The 10,399-nt window shown below is 34.6% G+C and overlaps 1 long non-coding RNA gene across 1 annotated transcript; it reads right to left on the bottom strand.

The window, feature by feature from the left end:
- Positions 1-587: 587 nt before the first annotated feature.
- Positions 588-1,171, bottom strand: LOC112421252 (uncharacterized). The gene is made up of 3 exons (XR_003011445.2): positions 1,039-1,171; positions 871-938; positions 588-751 (listed from the first exon to the last, which is right to left on the bottom strand). It is a non-coding gene; the product is annotated as an uncharacterized lncRNA (long non-coding RNA).
- Positions 1,172-10,399: the final 9,228 nt, after the last annotated feature.

Raw genomic sequence — 10,399 nt, 5'->3', positions numbered from 1 at the left:
ACCAACCTCATTTAAACATTAGCGTGTATGGATGCATGTAACAGTTAAGTACTACTATTGATCCATCATGGAATCTCAAAGCAACAAGGAAGTACATTACTCTTAATGTGTATATATATATATATATATATATATTTGCAAACCTCTTTTTCATTTTTAAAAATTCGAGTTTAAGATCAACAAATTATTATTTCTCGTGCTAACATTATTAAAATATTTTTTTTATCAATGTTCAATGAAATCAAAGATTTTTTAAAAATACTTCTGTAAGTGTTCTTTATGTTTTGATCGACTGATGAACTTCTGGAGCTCAACTCACATAAATTTTTTTATAATTTTTTTTATTATAAAAGGGTGAGTTTTGTTTGTATTGGTTAAATAGCTATCATTATTGGTTAGTGTAGGTTACAACAAGCACCATAAGTTCTTCTGCATAATTTGTGGCAGATGTAGTTCAACAATCTCCCAAAAATCAAAATCAGGAAACAAACAGAATGGTACCTCTGCCTCATAAATGGATAGCACCATATGGGAGAGAACTCCAGCCTATAATAACAGTTATAAGGATGTAAGTAATTTGCGTTTCATTGACTTTACATAAATAGCTGTAAATTGTAGTTTCACTTACAATTTTTTTAAGAAGACCCTTCGTAGCTACCAAGTGGGAGTCTAGGAGATAAACTTTTCAATCCTCTCAAGCAACCACCATTAGAAACCAGTGCCCTATTTCATCCACTATAGGGACATATATCTATACAATTAAGAATGACAATTGTTTTTACGTGTTAATAACAATTGATTTTTTGCAAATAACAGTTATTGTGTTGTAGCTATATATAATCTACAATTTGCAGCAGGTTGGGTCCATACCAGTTTTAAAGATCTTAAACAGTAAGCTTTTAAACTCAAGTAATCTTCATGGCCATCATCATGATGATCTATATGTATATACATCACATATTGCAGTATAATTTAGACTATACTGCATTTAAAATATTATTTGCCAGCAAACCAAAAACTTATACAAATACTCCTTACCTGCCGTCCAACATAGCCACCAGGGGCAAGACATTGAAATTCCAATCTTAAAAAAATGGCAATGGCATTTCCCATAGAAAAAACTAGCCCATTTTTGCTACAATATATGAACAAATTAATAGTCAATATATATGTGTATAGTGCAAAAAGTCTAATAAATTTTAGTGGAAAAAAATGAAAAGGTTAAATTTCAACATTTACATACATTTGGTAATCATCACGGAATACATCATCATAACCAAGGTTAGACATGTAATATAATAAAAAAGCTACACTCTCCGATCACTATTATAAGCAAAACTTCATTTTCTAGGTTCATTCATTAAATGTTGTATGTGGTCTATATTTAGGTTACATACAACATTTAATGAATGAACTTAAAATATGGTTTTTTTGCTTATAATAGTGACCGAAAGGTGTATATCACTTATAAAATATAATTTGGTTAGACATGTAATATTATAATTATTTATAAATTTGTGTGGACATAGTCATATAACAAAAAGCTAGTGGCTTAATGATGTGATTAGTCCTTGCAATTAGGCGTCGTTTAAAAATTCATCCTTGTAATTGCTAATCCTCGCAATTTAGCCTTGCAATTATTAATCATTTAAAATTTCGTCCCTCTCCCCACTTAATCACTGCCACGCCACATGAAATTCCAAATTTACCCCTGGGTTTCTAATTCTTTCTTCAATATTTTGTCCTCTTCTTAAGGGCAAAATTGGAATTTCATGTGTGACAGTGATTGCCACGTCATCAAATTAGTGACGAGGCAGTGATTAAGTTGGTCCAAGGACCAAATTTTAAATGATTAACAATTGCAAGGCTAAATTGCCAAGATTAGCAATTACATGGACGAATTTTTAAATTACGTCTAATTGCAAGGACTAATCACATCATTAAGCCAAAGCTAGTATATCACTGTTATATTTGGTAAAATTGTGTTGGGACTGATTTGAACGGTGGTGCATTGCATTTAATGCAAGCCTCTGTGTACAGTTTTTGTGATCATTATGGGTTGTGTAGTATGCCGAGGTGATTTATTTGTGAATAAAGAATGGGAGAGGTGAAGGGTTGAATCATCAACCGTGAGTTTTTTTATCAACGGCTTTGAAGACGTTTTGATAAACGTGTAGCCATTAACCATCAAATAAACACTTGTGTTACTTTTTGATTGCATTTTTCTGGTCTTTAGACCATATGCAACGGGGTTATTGAAAGCAAAATTCAATAGTTGAAATTATTGGAAAAATTTGTTGAATATGAGGAAAGAGGAGAGAGATGATGAATGGTTTCAACTAGTTGAAAATCTAATTGAGGGGGCCACGTGACGCGTTTCCATTTGTCAGGCAGAGCGCGTGCAGCACACGCGCCGATAGGGCGCGTCACAGACAAGAAGACGCGGAAAGAGAAATGTTTTTTTGGATAATGCAGGATACGTGGCTCAATCTGATTGGCTGGCTCGATTTTTATCTTCTTAATAATTTGGATTCAATTATTTCATTGCAAATGAATTTTTTATTTTTTATTTTTTTCACCAAAATTCCTAATTTTTTATCTCTATAGACTTAGATCATTTGATTTGGACACAAAAAAAAATCATATTTTTCACTCTCTTAATCTTATAATTAGCATTTCTTTTGAAGTTTTAGTCTTTGTTTAGTGAAATGGATCCCAATAATAATCAATTTAACACCCAAAGTTTGGAATCTATAGTGATTGAAGATGATTTGTATCGTACTAAATAAATTACTTGTGTGTTGTATGCTTAGTTTGTTGTCTTTAAGTTATTTGTGTGTCGCGTGTTTAGTTTGTTGTCTTGCATTTTAAGTTATTTGTGTGTCGCATTTTAAGTTAAGAAAATAAAAAGAAATTATTTTACAAAATTTTGTTTTTCCAAAAAAACTCAAAAATTAATAGTTAATTGTATTATTTTAATTTAATTATAATCGATAATTTTAGGTAATTATAAAAACAAAAATATAAAATTAAATAAGTAAGAAATAAAAGGTGGTGGGGTAGGGTGTTGAATGAAAAAACTATTGGAGAGGTAAAAATTAAATAGGTGTTGAATTATGAGAGAGAAAATGATGTGGAGTGTTGGGAATTGAAAAAGTGGGTGTTGAAGGATATTGAAATTTTTTTCCCATTGTACATGGCCTTATAAATTAAGAGGAGGTCAGAGCTACCACTTCATCATGTGACGATGTAGTATTGGGGAAGTGAACTCAAAACAAAACAATTTCCATGAAAAGACGTTGTGATTAAAATTGGCAACAGCATAGGGACGGAGGGAGTATTATACCCCCTCTCATGTCCCAAGATCTAAGCACTTGTGTGAATAAAAATTAGACCGTAAAATAGACATAATGTTACCATTAAAATTGGTAAAAAAAAAAAAAAATTGTTTAAACATACATTTGATTAATTTAAAATTGATACATGTCACTAAATTTTCAAAAAGGTCTGGTAAACTATAAGAGTTCTAACAAGATAAAAACATTGATGATCATTAAATTTTTAAAAAAAGGTCGGATAAAAAGTATTAGGGTTTATCTGAAGATCTTTAAGAAGTTAACTAAGTACCGAAGATGTCGGATTAAAGTATTAGGGTTTACCTCAAGATCTTTAAGAAGTTAACTAAATACTGAAGATGTCGGATTAAATTATTAGAGTTTACCTGAAGATCTTTAAGAAATTAACTAAGTACTGAAGATGGCGGAGTTAAAGTATTAGGGTTTACATCTTTAAAAAATTAACTAAGTACTGAAGATGTCAGAGTTAAAATATTAGGATTTATCTGAAAATCTTTAAGAAGTTAATTAACTAAGTACTAAAGATATCGGATTAAAATAAGAAGTATTATTTACATTTTCAATTTTAAGCTTTATACAAACGGACTTTTGTCATATCATTTTTTTTATTATTATTAATCTCTTAATATCAAGTTTAAATATTGTTTCTAAATTTCATCAACTGACGATTATATGTTTCTATCTTTTTTCGGTGGTTAACACCTCTCATATCAACTCTAAGTTTTAAATTGTATCTTACTTTTAAAATTGATCTTCGTTATTTTTTTTACTCATTCACGTGCCTACGTGAGATTTTCTTACAAATGTATTATCTCAATAATCGAATCTATGTTTTTATTTGATGGACAATATTGTGTTGTCTACTGCATTTTTTGCGTAAGATGGGGACATGACAAACTTCTTATGCTGTGTGGTTTAAGGTTATTGGACGAAAACATGTTGTGTGGTTTAAGGTTATTGGAGGGCATACACGTGGTCAATGCAATACCCTACAAGTTCAAAATTCATTGAATGCATTGGTTGTGCTTCAAAAAAATTGTGGTGTGTTGGCTGTTGAGTGTGTTGGATTATAGTCATCTGCATCCCAAAAATATTGAAAAATAGATTTGGAATACACTGATTTTGAAACCTGTATTTCTTCAAATGCCAACCCACAAAATTAATTACCAAGAATTGAGCACCAACCCCCGTTACTCCTACTACTGCCCAAACAAAATCGCAAAATCACCTAACATTTTACTTATTTAAACATTATATTTTGAGAATTGTTGTTGACACATTGCATAAGGTTGAGGCACACGAGTAATTTACGTTTTTCCTCCCTCGGCAGTTAACTGTCGACGATTTCAAAAACCGGCTGCAGTTAACTGCTGAGGAAATTATCGGTAGTTAACTGCCGAGGAATATGCTTCATCAGATGAAACAGTCACCTGCTCCCCCTACATACTATTTTCATCATCAACTTCAACATCACCTCCATTCAATCCCCAAATCCAATATTTTTTTTCATCAAATCTTGATCCAAAATCATTCAAGCATAGGAGGTATCAATACACTTTTGACGTAAAAAAATAGCTATTGAGCATTTTAATCCGTTCATTTTTGGTTTTGTTATGGGTATCTACATCAGTTGTAGAACTCTGTCATGGGAAACCTAGGCAGTTAACTGCCGAGGAAAACTTCGGTTGTCTAGTGCCGAGGAAAACCTCAGTAGTAAGGTGCTGAGGAACTCTTGTGAAAAATTTTCACAACGAAAAAATGACAGCTACTGCCAGTTTTTAAATTTTTTTTCTTTTGTTTTAATTCATTCTGGCATTGATGTTTATGCATTAGTTAGTTGTTAATTCATATTTATATGTTGTTTAATTATAGTAATGGTAGAGAACGCAGAAGATGTTCCGGGAGAGACAAAACCAAATTTTGTCGAATATTCCGGAGATGTCAAACCGCCTAAGGTATTGATGGAGCTTCCGTCCATGTTGAAGCTTCAAAGTAAGTTGGCGGCTCCGGTGTCCTCCCACTTCAAGGCCACGAGGTTGACACGGCTAGGTTTTTTCGGGCGACGTTAAGTCGAAAGATAGAGAAGAATTGCTTGAGTGGGCGCGTCGTCAAGCAAATAAGGCGGGATTTACAATTGTTACACAAAGATCAAGCTTGATCAATCTAATGTTCCGCCTAGTGTGTTAAAGGAGTGGAGCTCACAAAGTGCCGAAAAAAAACCAAAGCATCCGAGAACGGGCTCAAGAAAATGTGGATGCTTGTTCATGATTAGTGGATATCAAAGTAAGCAAACAAAGGAATGGGGATTGAACATTCTTAATGGAGTTCCCAACCATGCGATGGAGCCGACTTTAGAAGGACACATTCTTGCCAGCAGACTAAAGGATGACGACAAGAAGATTGTACGTGACTTGACCAAGAGCAAGATGCTTCCAAGAAATATTTTGATACATTTGAAGAACAAAAGACCACATTGCATGACAAATGTGAAGCAAGTGTACAATGAACGTCAACAAATATGGAAGGCAAAGGTGACAAGAAGCCGTTGCAATATCTAATCTCAAAGTTGGAGGAGCACAACTATACTTATTACTCAAGAACACAAAGTGAAAGTACTACAATCGAAGATATCTTTTGGGCTCTTCCAACGTCTGTTAAGTTGTTTAACAATTTTCGAACGGTTTTGGTTATGGACTCCACCTACAAAACCAACATGTACATGATGTCAATGTTTGAGGTAGTTAGGGTCACTTCGATCGATTTGACATATTCGGTTGGGTTTGGATTTGTGATACATGAGAAAGAGGAAAACTTTGTTTGGGTTTTAAAAATGTTGCGTAAACTTCTTACGTCAATGATGAATATGCCTAAGGTGATTGTGACCGACAGGGATATGTCTTTGATGAAAGCGGTTGCAAATGTTTTCCCCGAAAGTTATGCAATGAATTGTTACTTTCATGTGCAAGCAAATGTTAAACAAATGTGCGTCTTAGATTGTAAATATCCTTTGGGAAAAAAGGATGGGAAAGAGGTGAGTAATCGCGATGTTGTCAAGAAGATAATGAGGGCATGGAAAGCTATGGTTGAATCGCCCACTCAAGAGTTATATGCAAATGCATTAGTGGAGTTTCAAGATTCATGTAGTGATTTCCCACTTTTCAAAAATTATGACATGACCACCTTGAATGAAGTGAAGGACAAAATTTTGAGGGCATGGACAGACCATGTGATGCATCTTGGTTGCAGGACCACCAGCAGGGTCGAATCGGCTCATGCTTTATTGAAGAAGTATTTGGTCAATAGTGTGAGTGATTTGGGTACTTGTTGGGAGAAAATACATGACATGTTGTTGCTTCAGTTCACTGCGATACAAACAACCATTAGTCAGAGCGTTAGCATGTTGGAACATAGATTCAAAGATGTCACTCTGTACTCCGGGTAAGGTGGTCATGTGTCTAGATATGCTTTGGAACATTGCAATGGTTGTTTGTATCGCAGTGAAATGAAGCAACAACATGTCATGTATTTTCTCCCAACAAGTACACAAATCACCCATACTATTGTCCAAATATTTCTTCAATAAAGCATGAGCCGATTCGACCCTGTTGGTGGTCCTGCAACCAAGATGCATCACACAGTCTGTCCATGCCCTCACAATTTTGTCATTCACTTCATTCAAGGTGGTCATGACATAATTTTTTAAAAGTGAGAAATCACTACATGAATATTGGAACTCCACTAATGCATTTGCATATAACTCTTGAGTGGCCGATTCAACCATAGCTTTCCATGCCCAATTATCTTCTTGACAACATCGTGGTTTCTCACCTCTTTCCCATCATTTTTTCCCAAAGGATATTTACAATCTAAGACGCACCTTTGTTTAACATTTGCTTGCACATGAAAGTAATAATTCATTGCATAACTTTCGAGGAAAACATTTGCAACCGCTTTCATCAAAGACATATCCCTGTCGGTCACAATCACCTTAGGCATATTCATCTGAACGTAAGAAGTTTACGCAACATTTTTTAAAAACCAAACAAAGTTTTCCTCTTTCTCATGTGTCACAAATCCAAACCCAACCGAATATGTCAAATCGGTCGAAGTGACCCCAACTACCTCAAACATTGGCATCATGTACATGTTGGTTTTGTAGGTGGAGTCCATAACCAAAACCGTTGGAAAATTGTTAAACAACTTAACAGATGTTGGATGAGCCCAAAAGATATCTTCGATTGTAGTACTTTCACTTTGTGCTCTTTAGTAATAAGTATAGTTGTGCTCCTCCAACTTTGAGATTAGATATTGCAACGACTTCTTGTCACCTCTATTTGCATTCCATATTTGTTGACGTTCATTGTACACTTGCTTCACATTTGTCATGCAATGTGGTCTTTTGTTCTTCAAATGTATCAAAATATTTCTTGGAAGCATCTTGCTCTTGGTCAAGTCACGTACAATCTTCTTGTCGTCCTCCTTTAGTCTACCGGCAAGAATGTGTCTTTCTAAAGCCGGCTCCATCGCATGGTTGCAAACTCCATTAAGAATGTTCAATCCCCATTCCTTTGTTTGCTTACTTTGATATCCACTAATCATGAACAAGCATCCACTTTTACGTGAGCCCGTTCTCACATGCTTCGGGTTTTTTTCCGCACTTTGTGAGCTCCACTCCTTTCACACACTAGGCGGAACATTGGATTGATCAAGCTTGATCTTTGTGTAACAATTGTAAATCCCGCCTTATTTGCTTGACGACGCGCCCACTCAAGCAATTCTTCTCTATCTTTCGACTTAACGTCGTCCGAAAAAAACCTAGTCGTGTCAACCTCGTGGGCTTGAAGTGGGAGGACACCGGAGCCGCCAATTTACTTTGAAGCTTCAACATGGACGGAAGCTCAATCAATGTTTGGTTTCGCTTCAACCTTAGGCGGTTTGACATCTCCAGAAAATTCGACAAAATTTGTTTTTGTTTCTCCTGGAACATCTTCCGCGTTCTCTACCATTACTATAATTAAACAACATATAAATATGAATTAACAACTAACTAATGCATAAACATCAATGTCATAATGAATTAAAAAAAAAAAAAACTAGCAGTAGCTGCCATTTTTTCGTTGTGGAAATTTTTCACAAGAGTTTCTCGACACCTTACTACCGAGGTTTTCCTCGGCACTAGACTACCGAAGTTTTCCTCTGCAGTTAACTGCCGAGGTTTCCCATGACAGAGTTCTACGTAACTGACGTAGATACCCATAACGAAACCAAAAAATGAACGGATTAAAATGCTCAATACCTGTTTTTTTTACGTCAAAAGTGTGTTGATACCTCCTATGCTTGATGCTGGAATGATTTTGGATCAAGATTTGATGAAAAAAATATTGAATTTGGGGATTGAATGGAGGTGGTATTGAAGTTGATGATAAAAATAGTATGTAGGGGGAGCAGGTGACTGTTTCATCTGATGAAACATATTCCTCGGCAGTTAACCACCGACTGTCGAGGGGGTAAAAACGTAAATTACTCGTGTGCCTCAGCCTTTTTCAATGTGTCAATAACAATTCTAAAAAAATGTAAGCAATGAATATAATAGAAAAATAGAGGACAATTCAAGAAAAGAAAGCAAGAGCAAGTGAAGAACAAAATGCAAATATAGGTTGCTTTATATTACCGATTCCACCCATGCCCAACTGTAAGCTCCACATTTGTGTCGCCATAGCACACCTTGAACGTCGCCGTGTTCTCCGCCGAGGTTCCTACGCATCATCTCCTACTGCAGCCACAATTGAGAAAAATGTTAAAGAAGACAAATCACGTATAAGAAGATACTACAATGACCACACAAATGCTTCATTCATGACCTGTGTGTACCTCTGTATAGACATGTTACATGGCTGCTATACTAAGCACACAATGGTGTATGTATGTATATATATACCTTAATTTCTTGATAAAATACATTAAGAAGGGTTGATCTTCGTTAGAAATATGTGTTTAATAGCTTTTTTGTTCTTGGTTTTCCGTAAACTCTGTTTTTATTAGTAAATGAGAAGGTTTTGTTGTGATATTTGATGTTTGGGTTGGAAAAAATGTGTGTTAGTGATTTTCATAGTACTGGGTGGATCAAAGAGCCAAAATATTATGTTAGGAAGCACTCACTGTTTGGAAGATTAACATTTGTTCGGGTTCTTCACTGGATCATCATCTCCATGATCATTAATTCATTAAGAACATAAAACATAAAAATAAGTTGAGAGTAGGAAAAATAGGGATGAGAAACAATTATTTTGTTTCAAATAGTAGAACTTAAGAGAAAAATATAAATTAAATAGATCTAATTTATAGTAAACATGAAAGCTGATGACAATGGCTGGAAATGGTATCTAAAAATGATAGGTGCTGCACAAAGCTTTGAGGACAACTCTTTCCATAGTTTCAGATCAAGAGATAAGAGAGGAAAAGAGAGTGTAAGGTGAAGACCTTAACTGGGCTCTTGAGAGAGAGAGGAGTGTAAATACTTAGACTCAATGAAAATTAAAGTTTGTTCTTGTAACTTCATGTCTTGATAATAAGCAATTTTCAATGAGATGCGATCGTTACTTTTTTTCTAGAGTGTAGTAGTAGTATTTTATTACTAAGAGCACCCACATCCATACCATAACCACTCAACTATATTTTCTAAATATTCATACCACTCCTCAAAAACTCTAAAATAGGTCTCACTTATCTTACAATATGTACTTTAAATGGGTCCATAAATTAATTACATTGTATTGCTTTATCATATTTTGATTCTATATAGTATTATTTTATTGCAACTCAACTAAAGCCACCGTGGTAATGCATTGCTACCATGCCAAACAATACTACCCAACTTTTATGCCAATTATCCATGGAACCTGACACATTAGCCTTGGTTATTGTGAAGATACTTGCTCAAAACAACCGATAATGGTGCTCTAATGACAAAGTTTGAGTTGTCTAGTCAAACCTGAACACATAATATAGCATTTGAATGAACTACTATATAATATAAGAGTTGT

The sequence above is a fragment of the Medicago truncatula genome, chromosome 4 (assembly GCF_003473485.1).
Source record: "Medicago truncatula cultivar Jemalong A17 chromosome 4, MtrunA17r5.0-ANR, whole genome shotgun sequence".
Taxonomy (NCBI): domain Eukaryota; kingdom Viridiplantae; phylum Streptophyta; class Magnoliopsida; order Fabales; family Fabaceae; genus Medicago; species Medicago truncatula.
This window is presented reverse-complemented; position numbering and strand designations above follow the sequence as displayed.